Consider the following 10,085-nt stretch of genomic DNA (forward strand, 5'->3'; position numbering starts at 1 on the left):
CTGTATAAGATTTCAACTGGAATCAAGAATGCTGTATGGTTTCCTCTAATTATATCATTACTTTGCCTAGATATTTGAGAAATTTTTGCTAACTCATAGCACACTCTGAATTCACTTTCCTGATCTCCACTTTAACTAAGCAGCATCAGTAGAGTCATTCTAGATGGAAGTGGTATTTTGCAGTTGCAAGAGGTTAGATAGAGAATCATTTTCATGTGTAAACACTGAGGAGCATCCCCGCACTGTCCTGCAACCTGCAGATTGGCATATGATAGAAGTATGTGTATGGAGCATAACTAGTTAGTAAATAATAATACTGTTGAATTTTTCAAAATGACTGTACTTGAAGAGTTGGCTTCAAATTAAGGAAAATGTTTATTTTTGCCAAATGAAAATTTGATGGAAAAAAAAAAACTGAAAGGAGGTAGGTGGAGAGCAGACGAGAAAACAGGTATTTACTACCCTATTTGATGCCACAATAAACCTTTTGTTGTAAGTGTAATGATGAGCTCAGCAAAATTTCCAATACTCAGTCAGTCACTGATCCAGCCATTTTAAGTGGTTCTGAACTATTTTAAGAAAGATGATGGAGTGTTAATCTGATTATGAGAAATTGTTCTTCTTGGGTTGACTTCATTAAAAATCGTTTTGGAAACAAACATCTCAGCTTCAATAACATCACACAGGTAAAAAAGAAATCTTCTAGCACGTTTGAAAAAGCTTCTCCTTGCAACCACACATGACTAGTACAAGGATAAAGAAATCACGCTCAGTATATCATATTCTGTCATCCCATGCCAACCTCACACGTTTGTTTTCATTCTTTTCTATTGCTTACTTCACCTCAGGAGCCTTTACACTCTTCTAATTTTGAAAATCAAAACAAAATAACCCATGGAATTATTTTGTTTTCCAATGAGTATCAGGCAATCCAGGACTCTTCTGATGACTAAAGTAGAGAGAGCATGGAGAGGTGTGATGTTGGGTGGTTTCAGTAACCAGAGGAAGCTTGGAAGAGGGTGTAGAATTAACATCTGGCAAGGAGAGCTGGATGGCCCAGGACAATAGATATACAAGGATACTCAGATGTGAAGTAAACCCTTAGTCCCAAGAGTACAATCAGCGTTTTTAAAGTTAAAACCATGACTCCTGGCACTGTTTGAAAACCTGAACTTACTCTCTACCAGTTGTCATCTGGCTTTTTAAAATTACAGGACACGGTTGTCCCTGTATCTCATCTCTGTCCTTTTCACTTCTGTTTTCCCTCAGTTCTCATCCACATGCTGAACTAAAGCACAAATGCTTCCCTTTTCCTCCCCATTTTTTCTTTGAAATCTATTAACAGTGCAGATTTTAAGGTGTATATCATGTATTTCAGAGAGAGCAACAAAAGCAAAAGAAGCAACATCAATGGCTCCCCTGTGAGCTATCACCTCATAACTAGTGTAATAACTTCTTTTAAAAAAATGGTAAAGCTGATTTTTCCAAAGTGCATTTAGCTATGTCATCTGCATGGAAGACATAATTGAGTTACCTTGGTCTTACAGAAACTTCTGTTTATTGAATAAGACATTTACTTCCACCAATTTTCTGAATGAAATTATGATTTTCATTGTGTTTGTATGGAGGATTCTTATTTTCCTAGAGCTGAATACAATAATTTATATATCAATTAGTAGAACATATGATCCAAGGTTAACCTTTTGTTCTCCCCTTATGATAAACAAAAGTGAAAATATTAAACCCACACTAAATATAAAGATTTACAGAGAACACTATTTATTGAACATTTCCCATATACCAGATATCGTGCCAAGTGCTTTAAATGGGCTGTGTCATTTATTCCTGACAATGGCCATGGGGGCGATTCAATTCTCAGGTGGGAAGACTGACACCCAGTGGGGTAAAGAATTTGTCAAAAGTCAACCACTAGAAAGTAGCAAAATTAAGATTTGAATAAAAGTCTGATTTCAAAAACTTTGCTTTAAACAACTACATTAAATTATTTTCAATAAAGAAATTGAAGAGATTTTAAATGTGAAAGAATCCTACTGTATTATATAAAATAAAATATTAAGAAGGAAGAACGTTACCTGCCTGGCTTGAATCTCTACCTGCTACTTTAAAAAGGATGCTTTTCATTCATTTTGGTATTTCACTGAGTCTAAAACTATTCTCCAACTTTAACAATAATGATTTACTTGTAATCTTGTATTGAATTTATATTATCCTTGAATTGAGAAAAATTGTCAACTTTAGTCTACCATTCTGTTCCTGACTCTTCATCATCTCCATTCCAAATTGGTCTATTAATTAATTTACCTTAATCTCAGAAGATAGGCCCTACTTATGCCATTCCTGTGCTATTTTAGAAATATATTTTATTTTTAAATGTGATATATTTAAAATATATTTTAAGTATATTTAAATCGCAAAAAACACATTTTTGTTATTGATATTTAAATTTTCTACAATTCAGTTACACAAGGAATCCCTAATTTACAAATTATTTTTCTTCTGAAAAGTTCATTTGTGGGTCAGTGAAATGTGGAACATATTTTCCTTACAAACAAAGTTGCAAATGAGAATTTGGTCCTCAGGCCAGTCATCAAAGCCTTAAAAGTCCATAATGAAAGCTGAACTACAGTCCTCGTGATACATATTACTGAGTTCCCAGTCTTCAGAGCAGGTCATTAGTGATTCAGAAATTTAAGGTAGAGTAGAAAGACAGATTCAATTAAATGCAAATATTTAATAGAAGTTATGCATTTATAATAAATAATACATAAAGAACAACCTATAATAATATGTTACTTCCTCTTGTTATAAAACTGTGCTCAGTAAGCGTGATACAATTGTTGAGTCACTAAAATGTAGACCTCTGTTTTTGATGTAACACCCCTGAAGGAGATGGATTAGAGAGAAGCACTTGGAATAACAAGAACTGAGGGATGAATTTAGTGAGAAGACTGCCCCTCACCCCACCCTTCACCCTGTACCAGTGTGGTATGCATGCTCAATTCCACAGCTCCCTTACGCTGTATGTACCAAAGGTCCACACAGTGGAGTGTGCCATTCCCAGGGAGAGTACAAAGCAACTTTGTGAAAGAAAACATTCTTATATTTTATATACATATATATTTCGATGTAAGATAGAAAGGAGTTAAGCTCTCTTGACCTTTCATACCCAACAGAAAGGACTTAAGCTTTCTTGACCTTTCATACCCAACTGAACCTGGAATCCTCATTTAGTCCAAATGGTTTTCTGATATATATAGTATTTGGGGTATTGAGGGGACAGTGGATGATTACTGTGGTGTTCTTCTTTTTTTAAGTAACTCTTTGTCAAAATATACTTAAAGTGCACAAATCATAAGTGTACTGCTATGATATGTGAATTTTTACAAAATGAATGCAGCTAGATCTATATAACAGAATATCATAGCAGCTCAAAAGCCTCCTCAGGTGCCTGCCCGCTTATCATCCACCTCCCCCAAAGGTAAAGACTCTCCTGACTTCCATCAACATAGCTTCGTTTTGCCTGCTTTTGAACTTTATATAAATGGAATCACACAGTCCATGCTCATTTTTGTGTCAAAGTTTTTTTCTCAACATTATGTTTTGTGAGATTTCTTCCAAGTTGTTCTAAGTACTTTGTTCATTTTAGTGACTGCATATTATTCCATTGTGTAAATATGTCACAATTTATTCATTTATTATAATGCTAATGGAAATTTATGATGTTTTCAGTTTGGGGTTTTGGGAGTGATGCTGCTCTAAACACTTACGTACATGTCTTTTGAGGAACATATGTACACACTTCTGGCGAGTATATATCTAGAAATGGGATAACTGTGTTATAGAATAAGTGCATATTGTTTTCCAAGGTGATTGTTCCAATTTACACTCCTGCTGGCAGGTCATGACTGTTCCAGTTGCTTCATATAACTCACCAATATTCATTATTATTTTCTTTAATTTTAGCCATTCTGGATATGCAATAATATAACTGTGATTTTAATTTGCATTTCCTTGATTACCAGGGAGATGGATCATCTTTTCACATACTTATTAGTCATTGGGGAATCATCTTTTGTGAAGCACCTTTTAAATCTTTTGCCCAGTTTTAAATTGAATTATCTATTTTTGTTATTGATTTTTAATCTTTATGTATTTTTTATACAAGTCCTTTGTCAGTCCTTTTCCAGAAAAATGTATTATGAATACCTTCTCCCACTCCATGGCTTGTCTTTTCCATATTCTTATTGGCATCTTTGATAAACAGAAGTTATCAATATTAGTCAAGCCCAATTTATCAATCTTTTCTTTTATGATTAATACTTTTTTGTGTGTCTGCTTACAAAATTTTTGCCCACCCTCATGATGGTGAAGATAATCTCTCATGTTATCATCTAAAAGATTTATGGTTTCCTTTCACATTTATGTCTACTTGGAATTAATGTTTATGTATGGTTACACTTCGTTTTTTTCCATGGGGCCATCTAGTAAACCCAGTACCATTTATTGAAAAGACTATTCATGTCCTCATGGAGTGTTCTTTTCGTGTATTTGCTTTTGTCCTTGTTGGACACATTACAGTTTACATGTGCCCAATTAAAAGGATTTATGAATTCATTTTCTTAAAGAGTAAAATAGTATAGTATTTCATAATAAGATGTAGATTATCAGAACTTTTGGTATTTATAGATGTTCACTGATTATTTCATGGCAAAGAAGCTAAGGTGAGTTCCAAATTTATTTTACAGAAAAGATGAGTTCCAAATAGCTTTTCTTTTTCTGTGATGATCACTGGCTGGCAGGGGTATACTTCATGAAGTTATTTTCAATTAAAAAAAAATCAATCTTTCTTTTCAAAAGGAAGGTTAAGTTAAACAAAAAATTGAGTAAGCAAATGCTTTTCAAGTGAAAGTACCAAAAATAGCAAATGGATATGTATACTAGGAAATACTTCATGTCATATGATTTTGCTACTGAAAATAGGTTACAGATTTCACATTCTTAAAAGTGAAAAACTTGGCAAGAGAATTTTATAACCTGTTTTAAAATATTATAAGCAAATAATTTTAGTTAATTTTGAACACATTTATTACAAATACAAAAATATAATATCTTCTGATTAGTTTCCATAATAACTGATTAACAAACCTTAGGACGTATAAAATTTGCTTCTTGAATTTCAGCAAGTCTTTGTATAATGGGTGACTAGGAATAAAACTCCAAGTATCATTATTTAGTAAGTTTAGCCAAGATTTATATATCTTTTGAGATCTCTTTATTAACTGTAGTGATTAGACCCAAGGATCAAAATAAACTAAACTCAACAAGATTTTCTAATCTCTGTATGACAGATTGTTAAACCAAGATTTAAAAAACAAAGTGGCATTCAATCACATTACTCTAAAGATGTCATCAGTATAACTTTTAATGAAGGTCTGTTAGTTTTCTATTGATACACAGCAAATTACAAATTTAGTGGCTTAAAACAACACTCATGTGTTAGTACTCAGTTCTGCAGGTCAGAAGTCCAGCACAACCTGGCTGAGTTCATGCTCAGGGTATCACAGAGTTGATAGCAAGATGTTGGCTGGACTAAGAGTTGCTCTCAGCTCTGGAGGCAGCCTGCATTCCTTGTCATGTGGCCTCATCCATTTAGAAGCCAGAAACAGTGCAATGAATCTTCTCATGCTTTGAGTCTCTGACTTTCTCTTTGATCCCTGCTTTTAAAGGGCTCATGTGATTAGGTCGGGCCCACCCAAAGAATCTCTCTAGGAGACGGAAGGCGTGAGGGGAAGGCGCGGGCGGTCCTCGGGCGCGCGCCGTCGTCGGGCGCGCACCGCCCTCCTCTCTCTGGGTCTCAGAAGTCTGAGCCAGTGACCGGCGGCGGCTGCAGCGCGTGGGTCCCTGAGGCCTCGTGTGCCTCCAGCTTCCTCTGCTGACAGAGCTCAGCATCTTGCCACCTGGCAGAAGAGCACATAATTAGAGGGTCCATCTCCATTTCCACAGAGCAGCCAATTATGTGTGGATTTGATTGGGAGGAAAATCCTGCAAAAATGTCTCTGTACCCATCTCTTGAAGACCTGAGGGTAGACAAGGTGATTCAGTTTTTATGGAATTGAACTTTAAATTAACCATAGTAGACTTTGAGCAGAGTTTTTTTTATTTTGAAAGCAGCAGTTGATACTGGCAAATGTTGGATTGGAAGATAAAGAGGGCTACAATCTACATCAGGCTAACCTCTTTAAGGAGAAGCAAATTATATGGGTATTTCCATTAGAAGACTTTTTACGTCCTGAGCAGAAAGCTAGCTGCCTGGAGATGTAACAGCAAGCTCAAACTGCCTTTTCTGCAAACCCTGCCAATCCAGCAATTCTATCTGAAGCTTCTGCTCCCATCTCTCAAGATGGAAATCTCTATCCTAAACTGTATCCGGAGCTCTCTCAGTACATGGGCCTGAGTTTAAATGAAGAAGAAATACGTGCAAATATGGCCATGGTCCCTGGAGCACCAAGTCAGGGGCAGTTGGTAGCAAGAGCTTCCAGTATGAACTATATGGTGGCTCCTGTAACTGGTAATGATACTGGAATCCACAGAGCAGAAATTAAGCAAGGAATTCGGGAAGTCATTTTGTGTAAGGATCAAGATGGAAAAATTGGACTCAGGCTTAAATCCATAGATAATGGTATATTTGTTCAGCTAGTCCAGGCAAATTCTCCATCCTTGCTGGTTGGTCTGCGATTCGGGGACCAGGTGCTCCAGATCAACGGGAAGAACTGTGCTAGCTGGAGCTCCAACTGAGCACACAAGGTGCTCAAGCAGGCTTTTGGAGAGAAGATTACTATGACCATTCGTGACAGGCCCTTTGAACGGACAATTACCATGCATAAGGACAGTACTGGACATGTTGGCTTTGTCTTTAAAAATGGAAAAATCACATCCATAGTTCTGCAGCTAGAAACGGTCTTCTCACGGAACACAACATCTGTGAGGTCAACTGACAGAATGTCATTGGACTGAAGGGCTCTCAAATCGCAGACATACTGTCAACAGCTGGGAATGTAGTTACTATTACAATCATGCCTGTTTTTATATTGGAACATATTATTAAACGGATGGCACCAAGCATTATGAAAAGCTTGATGGATCACACCATTCCTGAGGTTTGGAAGTCACGGCACAGTAGAAACTTCACTGAAGTTCTCCCGTTTACATCTCTGGCAACGTACCTTTCTATTATGCACATGAAGCTTTCTAGGAGCCAGCAGGCATATGCTGCATGAGGACCTTCCTGTCTTACAGTAGGGCTGGGGATCTTACTGTTTGATCTGATATCTTGTTCAGACTTCAAGATAGTTGTAGCCTTATCCTGATTTTACAGTTGAAAGCCTTACTTTCATAGACTAGTGTCTTTACTGGAAACCAGATGCTTTTACAACCCGTGTCATTAGGATGACTGATACAGGCTCAGCTTTGTTGGAACCAGTCACCTTCGATCCTGGGTATCAGGTAGTGCTGTTCATATCACTTTAGTTCTATGGTATATGTGCGTTTTTACTGTTACCATAGTACATTTAGAATGATTACTTTTTTCTTTCGGTTCTGTTTGTATAAAACACCAATTAAGTAACACTGGTTTCATTCCATGTAAGCATTATTATACAGTGTATGTAGGCTGCAAGAGACTATATTGACTGTCATTATGTTTTAACTACCTTTACTTAATATGCTTGGACTGTCACCTTAACAAACAACATTAAGCATCTAGAATAAAAGCCAAACTATTGCTGCCTTTCTAAAACCCCAAATGCAGTTCTCTGTTAAACTGAAACGGACACTAGCCCAGAGCAGTGTAACGGTACATATTGAGCAATAGCACAGCTGCTTAGTTGCATTTGAGATTTTCTAGTCCTTGTGTAATGGAAACTTTTCCTCTAAAAGTTACTGGTGTCACTTTCTGAGAAATGAATCACTATATATGTAATGTAAAAATTCTTGTACTAAATAGGAGAAACTTTGACTTCTTTTTCATGTGTAGATTAAGTGGGATAATACCTGGTTTTGGCACTTACATGTAACCTAGCTGCTCTGGGATGTCTTAGAATGCTATCCTGGTCATTTGTTCCATTTCCTGACCCCTCCCTGCAAACAGAATGACAGTGACACTTCATCCTGATTTGTTTTTCCTTCTCTTTGGTTTATGCCTATTCTATTTTAATTGAAAATGTATAAATAAAGTTAGATTTTAGTCTGAAAAAAAAAAGAATCTATTTTAAGGTAAACTGATTCTAGATCTTAATTACATTTGCAAAATACCTTCACAGCAAAGCTAGATTAGCCCTTGGTTGAATGCAATAAATGGGAGTCCCGGGTACACTAGGGGCTAGGATACGTTGTAGGGCCAACCTTAGAATTCTGCCTTCCACAGGGCCAAAAAGTTATGTGCATATCTTGATTATTACAGAATAATGATGGGGTTTTTTTGCAGCTGGAAAAGAGGAACTGTTTTTAATTTATTTTTTATTGAAGTATAGTTGATGTACAATGTTGTGTTACTTTCTGGTATACAGCAAAGTGATTCAATTATATATATAATAGAGTATATGTATTCTATTACCTGTTCTTTTCCATTATGGTTTATTATAGGATATTGAATATAGTTCCCTTTGCTGTATAGTAGGACCTTGTTGTTTATCCATTTTATAATTATTTGCATCTGCTAATCCCAAACTCCCAATCCATCCCTCCCCCACCTCTCCTCTTCCTTAGCAACCATAAGTCTGTTCTCTATGTCTGTGAGTCTATTTCATTAATAAGTTCATTTGTGTCATATTTTAGATTCCACATATAAGTGATATCATATGGTATTTGTCTTTCTCTTTCTGACTTCACTTAGTATGGTAAACTCTCGTTCTATCCATGTTGCTGCAAATGGCATTACTTCATTCTTTCTAATGGATGAATAGTATTCCATTGTGTGTATATATATATATGTATATATATATATATATATATATATACACACACCACATCTTCTTTATCCCAGAATAGTGATTTTGATGTATGTAAGATAAGAAATAAATCTTATGAGCTAAATACAAAATCATTTATAAATTATCAATGTTCCATTTATTATTCAAACATTGTCGGCTCATCAGTAGAACATCAAAAGGTGGGCAAAAAAAGATTTAGTTGTCTTTGATTTTCTCGTGCCAACTTTCAATAATATAAAAACAATGATTTTATTTACATTAAAAAAATTTAATTGTGAAGATTTAATTGTCTACAGGGAACAATTTGATTTAACAATTTGTTATTCTAATTTATAACTTTTACATGTTTAAATATAGAGTATATGGACTGGCCTTATATATATGGTATATAAGGATGGGTTTGTTCTTTTCCCACTAAATAGGGCTCTCTCTTTTTTTTAAAGCTAAGTGATTAAGGTGCTTACTAATATTAGCACATGTTGGGCTGTTTTGTAAGACAATCTGTTTCCCTCTATTCCTTGATTCCCTGAGCTAACTTACAGGGTCTCTGGGCCTGCTAAATCACAGATATGGTATATGCTGAGCAATCCTACAGCAACTCCTGGTCACTGTCTCCTAAGTTATACCCCAGAACCTCCCTATTCTGAGCAACAGAATAAATAAAATGCTCTTGCTACAAATTAGTATTCCAACTAATTTCCCACCCATTGTTTAGATGATATGGGCAAGGTCTTTGTACAAGAACAATCTAGTTGAAGTAATTTTTACTAGCTTATTGTACTGGGCATTTTACCCTTCTCAGAAGATTTTCTGTGATAAAAAAGAAAAGTTTCTTTGGGACCAGGTAAAGTTCTACTTGGTAGCATCATCATGAAGTGATGTCAATATGTTAGGCAGTCTGAGAGGTCATATGAGGCAGGGTCTCTGCCACAGATTCACCAGAGCTGGCTTCCCTAAGATATCCTTTTATTTCTTCCCAGATAATCTGTCAGCAGGAGCAGTAATTGTGATTTGTATGGATGGGTTCCTTTTAAGTTCTTGACCATATTTAAGTAACTCATCCAGACACACCATATT

General features: G+C 35.8%; 1 pseudogene across 1 annotated transcript; it reads left to right on the forward strand.

Moving 5' to 3' along the window:
• The first annotated feature begins 6,071 nt into the window (after positions 1 to 6,071).
• On the forward strand, positions 6,072 to 7,417 carry LOC309822310 (syntenin-1-like; annotated as a pseudogene). The gene is made up of 2 exons: positions 6,072 to 6,104; positions 6,349 to 7,417. The product of its transcript is annotated as a syntenin-1-like (transcript).
• The last annotated feature ends 2,668 nt before the right edge of the window (positions 7,418 to 10,085 follow it).

The sequence above is a fragment of the Grampus griseus genome (genome assembly GCF_964374135.1).
Source record: "Grampus griseus genome assembly, chromosome: 4".
Lineage (NCBI taxonomy): Eukaryota > Metazoa > Chordata > Mammalia > Artiodactyla > Delphinidae > Grampus > Grampus griseus.